A 9,937-nucleotide genomic window follows, 5' to 3' on the forward strand; every position below is an offset into this window, starting at 1 on the left:
ACTAGCATTAGGAAGCTGGAATAAAGAAGAACAGAAAATCGAAGCAGAGAAAACTAAACTACTGACAAAAAATAAGTCGTGAGATTTCCTCAAAATGCTAATTATACTGGAAATCATTCAATTGGGTCTCCAAATGAGGAAAAATGTGTTTTTTGTGCCTGAGTTTTAGAAAGAAAAGAGACAAAAAACAACAACAAAAACTATAGAGTAGGAATTTAGTTAGTAAAAAGGAAAGAAAGAGGAGAAGAGGAGAGGGAAAGAGAGAGGAGAGGGGAATAAACCCTATCCCCACTCCTCTGAAGAAAACACTGCCCATTTAAATCCACAGGCTACCTATTCCACACACACCAGCTACCACAGAATGAGGAATACAAGGTACTGCGAAAGTCTCCTTCATCAGAAAAAGCTATAGTGAGGCAGGACAGCAAGCAATTTTTCAAAAGTTTTTCAGCAGTAAGGGCTAAAACAAATAGAGATGACCCTTCATTTGTTAGAAAACTAAGTAAATTAGGATATGTCATTCCCCAAAGCATTCTGATTAATCAAGGATTCCTTTTTATTTAAAAGTGGAATGTTTGTATCACAACAGGGGGAAAACAATCTGTATTATCATTTCAGCATTTGTATCTATTTTTCTTTAAGTGGGCATTCTTATCCATCATTAGCTCAAAAATAAAACTAACATTCATAGAACTGAAAATCATATAAGGAAACAAAACAAGAATAACAACTCCCTCCAAGGACAGAACTGGGGCTTGGCAAGTTTTATGGATATAAGTACTGGGGTGCCAAAATGGCAGAAGAGAGCAGCAAAGAGGCTTTTACCCTAGATGACACATTTTAGTGATAACTCATCATGATACTTAGCACTAGTGAAGACCAGAAAGTACTTCTAAAGTAAAATGCATCATTACTTCCAGCCTCCAAAACATTTTGTAAGTTGTACCTGGCTTTTGCTTTCTGGATCATTCTGCAAAGATGTCTTTGAACTCTCAGCTACTTTCTCAGCAAGTCAACTCCCCAATATTTGAAGAGCAATGAGTATATGGAAAACAGAGCTGTCTCAAGCCTGAGACAGGAAACTACATTTCTCTGCTCTCATTCCCTCCTGTTGTCCCTGTTTCTTCATCTTTTCTCCACCTATATAGAACCATTAAAAAAAAAAACAGTCAATCTGTCTCTACCTCTAGTTTAGGACTATTAAAAAAAGGCAAAACTACTCAAGTTCACAGAGGTCCTCATATATGACCAAGATCATTCTTTGTGATACTTTTTACATAATCCTGATATAATATATTGTGTTTGGCCCTGAAATCAGTTGGTTACTAGTCTACATAAATGCTATTCTATACAAGTATTAGCAAGTAGAGCAATCTCGAAGATATCAGAACAATTAACAAATTACAGATCATCTGCTAAAGAGAGGGCAGAATGCACAGGCATTTGCCCAATGAGGTGGTCACGGGCATCACGTTGTCTAGCAGATGTGAAAAGACTCTAAATGACAAAGCACTTTGGACGTTAAGGTCATCATTGTTGTTGTTATTATGGTATAACAACTGATACACTATGGGGAAATTAAACCCCTAGAAGGCAAAAGCTCTGGTCAGATTTAATACAAGGAATCATTTTCTCTCCATGTCTAACAGTTGGCACTTGGCAATGATAATGTAATGTATGGAGAGACACATCTTGGGCCTATAAAATAGAAATTTGAATATACAAATATATATTATGAAGTATGATAGGATACAAATTGATGTAAAAATATGCTTTGCTTTCCCTGTTTCATGATTTTAAAAAGCATATATGTTTGTCTTATTGGATGTTGAAGCAGAGTTAGTAAACCCTTTGGTTATGTTTTAGGAATGTTTTCACAGTATATGTTATTACAGTGTTTAAGTTGGTATCTTACATGTTAAATAGCCTTTTGAAAGATTTAGGAATCAACCAAAAATAACTAAACATTAATATAGATCATTCTAATAACATGTTTAGTTATACTGTTTTGGGAAGTAAGAATGGATGGATGGTAAGAGTGGAAATTCATCAAGATTTGCTAAGTTGGCCCATTTTTAATTAAGTGTTTGAGATAGTCAAGTAATCCTGATGTGTAGGATGTCCGTGATATCTTCATTGTTAATTAGGTGATGGCCTGAGGCTTTAGCTGTAGGAAGTACTGAGGGAAGATGGTATATCAGGAAGAGACACCTTCCCTTCTCCAGGCTAACTACTAACTGTGGTAAGATACTTGCACCCTGATAGCATTTCTAGGGTCAGTGTTTGACAATCAACCATTCTTCAAGATGTTAGAGCTGCTCAGGTTCAGAAAGCCACTGAGTCAATAACCTTGCCTCATGAGGCCAAATCCCATGGCTTTTGGGGGTTACTCACTGTTTAATAATTCTGGGCAGCTATCTTGAAGGAAAATCTTCCCATTTCTTAGGTCACAGTTATCATGTCACTGGCCTTCATTTCAATTCCAGTTAAATTATAAAGTGCAGTATATAGTGTTGAACCTTCAGAAATAACATAATGAGCACAACCACCCTCCACGAAATCCCAAGTTTAAATTACTAGCAGAGTCATCATCCATATCTGAGAATGTACAGGAACTTGATCAGCATCGTTGTTGTCTGTATCATCGCCGTCATCATTGTTAACGGCGTCAGCATCACAGTTGTGGTTTCATGTACCATGATCATGTCAAGTGTTGTGGCAAGACCTTAAAAACCAACATCAAGACACTGTCCAGTTTGGGTGTGTAAATATTATCCTGTGTTTTGTGGCCCATTTAGCAAACACTTTCTTTTCAGTGATAAACCTATGCCCCCCATATGGGGCATGCTCATGAAGAAAATATTCATCACACTCATCTCTTCCTTGTTCATAGTAATGGTAGGGGACTTTTCTATATCCTTCTGTCCTAGAAAAGAAAAAAATGATAATGAAAGAAAGATTGAGATGAAGAATGAAGAATGAAACATTCACTTACAAGAATCCATTATGTGCCCAGTAAATGCATTTACTTGCAAACCCATATATGATTTTTTGTCCATGAACTCAGTTAAAAGCTATTACGCAAGAAAGCTTTTAGGAAGATGTACCAGGTTCTTAGTGCTTTAATAGATCAAATACAGTTTATATATATTAATAATACCAATTACATTCAAACATATGGCTGGCTATCCTTTGTAGGAAGAAATGGTATATAATGAAAGCAGACTTTGGATAGCCTCTTGCAGAACTTGAAGAAACTTTGGGATTTTTCATAGTAAGAAATTGGGTTCATCTGTGCTCCACTGTGCTTATAGTTAGGATAGAAACATTTGTTCATGACGATTGTGGCTGGCTGAGAGTTACCATTTTGACAATATGATTAAAACAGTCTCCAAATTATATTGTGCCAATTGTTGGTAGGGAAATATATTTCATTACCCTGATGAAGCACGGAGGGTTTGTTTTATTATCTAATTAAAAACTATCCCACCAGCGAGGATATACTGTGGATAAACACACTCATTTTAAATAAAGATGTAGTAGATTACTCATTTATTAGTGAAATATAATTTCCAGGAATTCTTGTTAAGCTGTCAGTTTCTCAGAGGCATCAGGACATTTTGCCCTTCATGATCAAATGTAACCATTGAGCAGGTAGCCATCCATCAAACCATCAGAGCAGCAGAACTGACAACCTTGCTTTTGCAAATTAAATAACCACTGAACTTGTTCTGTATTTCCAAGCCACAAGTCCCTGATATGTCACTGATAAGGGAAAAGTGTTCCTTCTGACATTTGACATTAGATTGTGGCAAATATTTTTGTTTTTATCACCCCTAAAAGTCACAACCTGATGCACTGACAATCAAATGTCACGTCAGCAAAGAACACTGGGAAATAATTGTTGCTTTATCTGTTTCACAGATTTCTGGCATTAAAATGAATTATGATATTTTGACAAGATATCAAAATTGGAGCTGCATAAAAATAATTTCCTGTGATCTTACTTGCAGTAGGTGTCATTTATCATCCCGTAGACGTGAATGCCGTAACAGGCGTCCATGGCCAGAATGAAGGTAAACCACCCTGTGCTGAGATAAGAGCCGGACTGGACTCTGGGGAGGGGAACAAAAACAAACAGCAACAAACAAAACAAAATGAACACAGAACAACAATAAAGTATGTGAGAAAAGAACATTTTATCAAAAACACAGCACTTGTTATCAGGAAAAAGCATTAAGAAACTTGACAATATGTCAAAGATACACACTTATCTTCAGTTATCTCTGAATAATTTATAGGAATGCTCCTGCTCTTACTTCCCTAAGCCTCAAAGCTATGTTGTGGGGAAGAGAAGCCATATGGCAAATATCTGAAGTCAAATAATCCTGCTCCCTTCAGGTGAAAAATAATTTAATTTTCCACCAGACACAAATTAGTGCTGTATATCAGAGCACAGGTTTTCTAAAAGTTGCTTGGAGCCCTGATGGGAACTGAATGATAATAGTGTTATCTTGCTTACATGGACATATCACTTTCTTGAAGGCTCCTTGGATTTCTAAGTGCAAATTGGATGCAGTGTGGGTGAATGACTTGGCCTACAAAATCATCTGAAAAGTTTTCCTTAACTGCTTCCCAGGCATCATTAGACCAGATTTTTTCTTTGTAATATCTATGTTACCAACCTTTTCAACACATTTTTATTGAGCACCTACTACGTGATAACCTTTTTCGGGATGCTGGGGATACAGCAGTTATCAAAACAACCAAAATGTTGGTCATCATGGAGACAGAATGGATTTGGAAGTGGCTTTGTTATAATAAAGCTTGGTTAGGGAAGGTCTCTTTGATAATGGGTGCAAAGATCTGAAAAAAGGGGAAGGGGCAAAATGAGAAGAAACTGCATGGACCATGTGGGGGGGGGTCTGCCAAGTTCAAGGGAATGTTCAACAAAAAGCTGGATCTCCACATTTGTCTTTAGCCAAGGTGACTTAATCCATCCAAAACAAATGACTTCCTATCTTCTTAAAACTCTCTCCATAGGGGCATTTGGATCACTCCAAGTTGCCTGACAGCTACGCAGCAGCACCTCTAATAAAAGGCATTTCCTACCTTCCATCTAGACTTCTTGGGCTACAGGAGCACAGCCAGTTCTTCTATAAACTGACACTCAGACACTGATAACCACTCTCTGGGTGCGGCAGGTAGTTGCTCCCCACTGACGTTCAATATTGTTGATGCACATCCCCAGTGCCAAGCCGTCAGTGTGCTATCATTAGAAGTCCTGAATCCTTTGCTGCTGCTGCTGCTTCTTTAAGCAAGCTCTACATAGTGTCAAATTACTTACAACACGCTAGCATTTCAGGAGCAACACAAACTCACAGTGGAGATTTGAAAGGAGAGACAAACTCAGCCCATATGTTAATATATCCTGTCTGATTTCTTGCCCCCAAGTCTGAAATGCCACTACCTAAGTAGCCATTCTTTTACATCTCCTGGTGCATGGAAAATATTCCAGAAACCATACCACATTGAGTTACATCCATTTTCCTCTGTGATAGGAATTGTAGCAGCAATGTGGGTCAGGAATAGGTGCAAAATGGGTGGGAAGATATACCTCAGGGAGGTGAGATACCGTAACGAGCAACTTTGCTTTTTAGAGGACTTAACCTGCAGGCAATCCTGCATCCTGGGGTCTGAGAAGGAGCAGCAATGATGGGAACTGCTTAAAACACCATCTGCTTAAAAAGCCCTTATTTGAAAATTGGGAGAGATCAGAAGAGGCAAAAGTCTAGACAAAATGCTCCCCAATTGAATCTAAAAATTTTGTCTATGCACGGAATTTGTCTGGTTATTATTCCTACTGAATTGCATGCCCTTTTTTTCTCATATGATTTTAATCACCTTTCACTCCCTTTCTATCCTCTCTATCCTTCTTTACTAGGCTGACCAAGCACTAGTAGAGATCACCAAAAATTACACCATTTGTTTATACACAATGGGAAAAAAAACAGGTCTCATTTATTCACTCATTTATTCACTTTTTCAACAAATATTTATTGGAATCCATTATGTGCCACCGACTATGCTAGAAGCTGGTGATGAATACTTTCTCAAAGAGCACATGGTCTAGTCGGGGAGGCATACACGCTAAAACAGTTGGTCCCAACACAGTGCAACAAAGCACAGGCTTTCATCACCTTCTATGGTCAGTCTGTAATTAAGCTTTAAACATCGGGCAGTACCACGCTCCATGCATGTTGTAATTAGCAACAGTGTGAATCAGTCAGATCACATTTAGTGCTCATGTGATGGACATGATGCTAAATGTATGGCGTGTATATAAAAAGGTAAACTGGGTATAAAGTTTTTACCTTGCAATGGTAGTAGCTATAGTCACTAAACTTTTGGGGGATGGAACTTCATGTTTGCCTCCTTCACACTAGTGCTCATGGGAGGTGCTGAAATGGCTGTCCAAGACCAAGGACACACCGAACCATAGTATTGAGGGTAAAGGTGAATTTGAGAGAGAAAAAAAAAAATAAATCGTCTTTAGGGCAAGTTGTCGTTCCTTTTATGTGGTCCCTCCAGAGTTGCTGTCAAGGACCAAGATAATATTATAGCTCTAGGATAAAGGGGAGGACTCTTTGTATGACATATCCACCCCCTACTCTGCAAAACAAGCTCTCATGACTCATTCTGGTCCAGCAGAGAGTTCAACAGTGAGCCTTTGGAACACAGCCTTCACAGGATAAAGAGGACATACTGTCCTAGGGGTTTCTCTATATATCTGTATTCTCTTTACCACCGGAAAATAAGGTCAAGAATTTCAGGGTTTGGCATTTGGTCAAAGACCTTTCCATCTTACCCACTAATAAGGAAACTTTACCACATTTCTGATACTTGATTCCTTTTAGACCTAACCTGATTTATTTTGTTTCTGGGTAGATAGACCACGCTAATTAGCTCAAAAGCTCTTCAAACAAGGTACGTTGCATTCGATTCAGACTGGGGAGACTCATACTGCCCAAGTGCCCTGTCCTACAAACAGCACTTAATTAGACTGTTGCATTTTCTTTCCCTGATGCCTCTGATATATTTGGTACATGAAATCACATGAGGTTTCCTACCCACAGTACATGCTGGGGCTAGCAAAGTGGTTTCTTCTCAAAATATTTAGAGCTGATGTCCACACAGTGATGCTTGCAGTGTAATAACGGCAACTGCTAGATTGATCTAGAAATTCTGAATAAATGCCTTGGTAATCTGGGTCCCTAAAGGAATTTACTGTCTTGGATGATGCTGGCCCTGGGAATTCTTATAGCTGCACCATTTCCGAACTCTCCCATGCTGCTCTATGGGCATACTAGAAATGAGGAAGCATAAATAATACCCAAGTAGACCTTTTAAGGTTCAATAAAAACTACAACAAAAGACTTGACCTGATGTACATGATATTGTTTATGCTTTTCAGCTTGGAAAGACTTAGTGATAACTGGGTCAAATGCCTTAAAAAATTCTTAAAGGGTCTCCTCTGGGGCCAAATATTGCCTTGTAATTTGTCACTCAAGCATGTGGCACTAACTACATGTCAGCTGGCCATCAGCCATAGCACTTTTTATACCTTCCACATTTGGGGATCGATAAAAACAATTATTGTCATCCACAAATAAACAATCAAGATCCCCACAGGGATGATAAGAGAATTTACGCCCTTAATTCAGTGCAATAGAAAAGGCTAAATTAATGCAGCAGAATAATGAGCTGTGCAAGGGAAAATAAAGGCAGGAGTGTGAAGAGAAAACTATCAATCCTTGGTTTCCACTGGTCAGGCTCTGCATCCCACTGCTCCTTGGTCATCAAGATACTTACAACATGGAAACTACTTAAATGTACTTGCTCATCTCTTGGGAAAGTGATGCTGTCAACATCCTGATGTAGCACATGTGAAGGCATATCATTTCAGATGTGATCTTTCAGCTAGTTTATTGCCTATAAAATATAAGCTACTTTACCCCTTGATGTTTGCCCCATTCTTGATGTCTACAGGCCATCACATGGATACCAGGATTCCTTGTCTGTCGAGCTATCCTAATTTTTACCTTTGTCAATATTTTTGGCTGTCAGCATGCTTCATTTGCCTGTGCCTCTGCTTCTGAGCACATTCTCTCCTCTATTCATTTCCTGAAACATCTTGTGAAGCACTTTTCTACTATTGCCTCATAGGCTAGAACCTTCTACTGAGTGACATTTCCCTTTTGGATAATTTCAGAGGAGGAATTGAGGAAACAGACATGGTTACTCTTCAAAAGAAAATTAGATTATGTTGAATTTACTGTCTATTCACAGGATGCTCTGCTAATTATTGAACACCATTAGCTCAGTGAGTTGGGTTCTGGACTCAAGAAGCTTATACTTTATTGGACAAAATAATGGCACTTTCTCTAGACCAGGGTTTCTTAATCTTAGCACTAATGATATTTTGGATGAGATAATTCTTTATTGGGGGGGGGTTGCCCTGTGCAATTCTCTTTCACATTTTACCAGATTCCCCTCTGTTCTGAGTTCACCTGAGTCCTAGATTTCAGGGTGATCTAAAGAACCAGGTTCCCTTTATTTCTAGTTCCTTCTCTGCCCACTCACTGCCCCTCTGGCTCTCCTCATCCAGCCAGGCATCTAACTTCCTTCTCTTTTCTTTACAAGTCTATCCCAAGTCATTCAAGTTTGGCTGGTACTGAGCCATCATCTTACCTTTTCACAATCTTAGGAATCAGCAAATTCGCTTGGCTTAGACCAAAGGGCAAGTCCTAGCCTGCAGTGGGGGAATGCACAATGGGGAATGGAAATAAGTGTCGGATGGGAACAAGGACAAGGAGTTTAGGTGCCTCAGTCTCTGGGCTGTCTCTCTTCATGGAATGGTTCCTTTGGGGGTCTTTGGCTCAGACTTTGCAGCCTCAATTCCACTGTTTCTTACTCATTTCTTCTATGAATGGATGAAAGCCAAACCTGAGGTGCTCAAAGCTAACATTTCAAAAGCATAATAATGATTTATCAAAGCCCAAAGGGGATCAAGACCCTCCCAATAATGGAGGTTTATTGGAGAACACAATATTGGCAGCAGCTTCGGAAATCTGCTATACTCAGGAGTAAAAAAGGAATTAAAAAAAAGAATTAATCAATATTTCATGTCTTGTTTTAACACTATTGGACCTCAGTTCTCTCATCAATAGACTACACTGGCAAGATAAATAAAAATAGCAAAGTAACTTTCCAGATACCTTCCTAGGGAGAAGAAATACCTGACAGAATACAAATTATTCAATTAAAAGCATTCTTTCCCTCATTTTTTTAAAAAGCACATGGATAATGAAAGAATGCATTTAAACAAAGAGTCTTGGCAAGAAAAACAGCTGATGATTATCAGTAGCACCTTGGGATTCAATCTAATATTGCGAACCACTCTAATGGAAGCAGAGCTCAAAGTGTGGAAACAATTTCAGCTGTCCCCAAGTCATATATTTTTGTATATCATTTCGATAGTCAGGAGCTGTGGAAATGTTCTGAAGTTTGCCCATTGTATTAACACTGTATATTTGTACTATCTATCCACAGGACATGCCCAGCAAATTTTTAGGCAGCAAAAACTTTCTGCAAATCAGGCAGCAGAATTTTCAATCTTGTCTTGAATCATTTGCAAATGGACATAAACTTTTTAAATGGATAAAAACATCATCCTACGGATGGTAATTCTTAAGAGAATGCACCAAGTGAAAGGAATCCAGGCCTGGAAAATAATGAAAAATGGTAAATGGAGAAAGCAGTAAATCTTAGAGGAAGACTGTTCTGCTATTCCAATCAGCTAATGCAAAATACCTGCGCTAATCAGTAGGCACTTGGACTGTGAGTATAACAAATAGTTTTCCTGCCATAGAATCAA

The 9,937-nt window shown here is 38.6% G+C and overlaps 1 long non-coding RNA gene across 1 annotated transcript; it reads right to left on the reverse strand.

Annotated features, from left to right (window-relative positions):
* Nucleotides 1–532: 532 nt before the first annotated feature.
* On the reverse strand, nt 533–4,118 carry LOC123635501. The gene is made up of 2 exons (XR_006734141.1): nt 4,008–4,118; nt 533–2,926 (listed from the first exon to the last, which is right to left on the reverse strand). It is a non-coding gene; the product is annotated as an uncharacterized LOC123635501 (long non-coding RNA).
* Nucleotides 4,119–9,937: the final 5,819 nt, after the last annotated feature.

Source organism: Lemur catta, chromosome 3 (genome assembly GCF_020740605.2).
Source record: "Lemur catta isolate mLemCat1 chromosome 3, mLemCat1.pri, whole genome shotgun sequence".
NCBI classification, from domain to species: Eukaryota; Metazoa; Chordata; class Mammalia; order Primates; family Lemuridae; genus Lemur; species Lemur catta.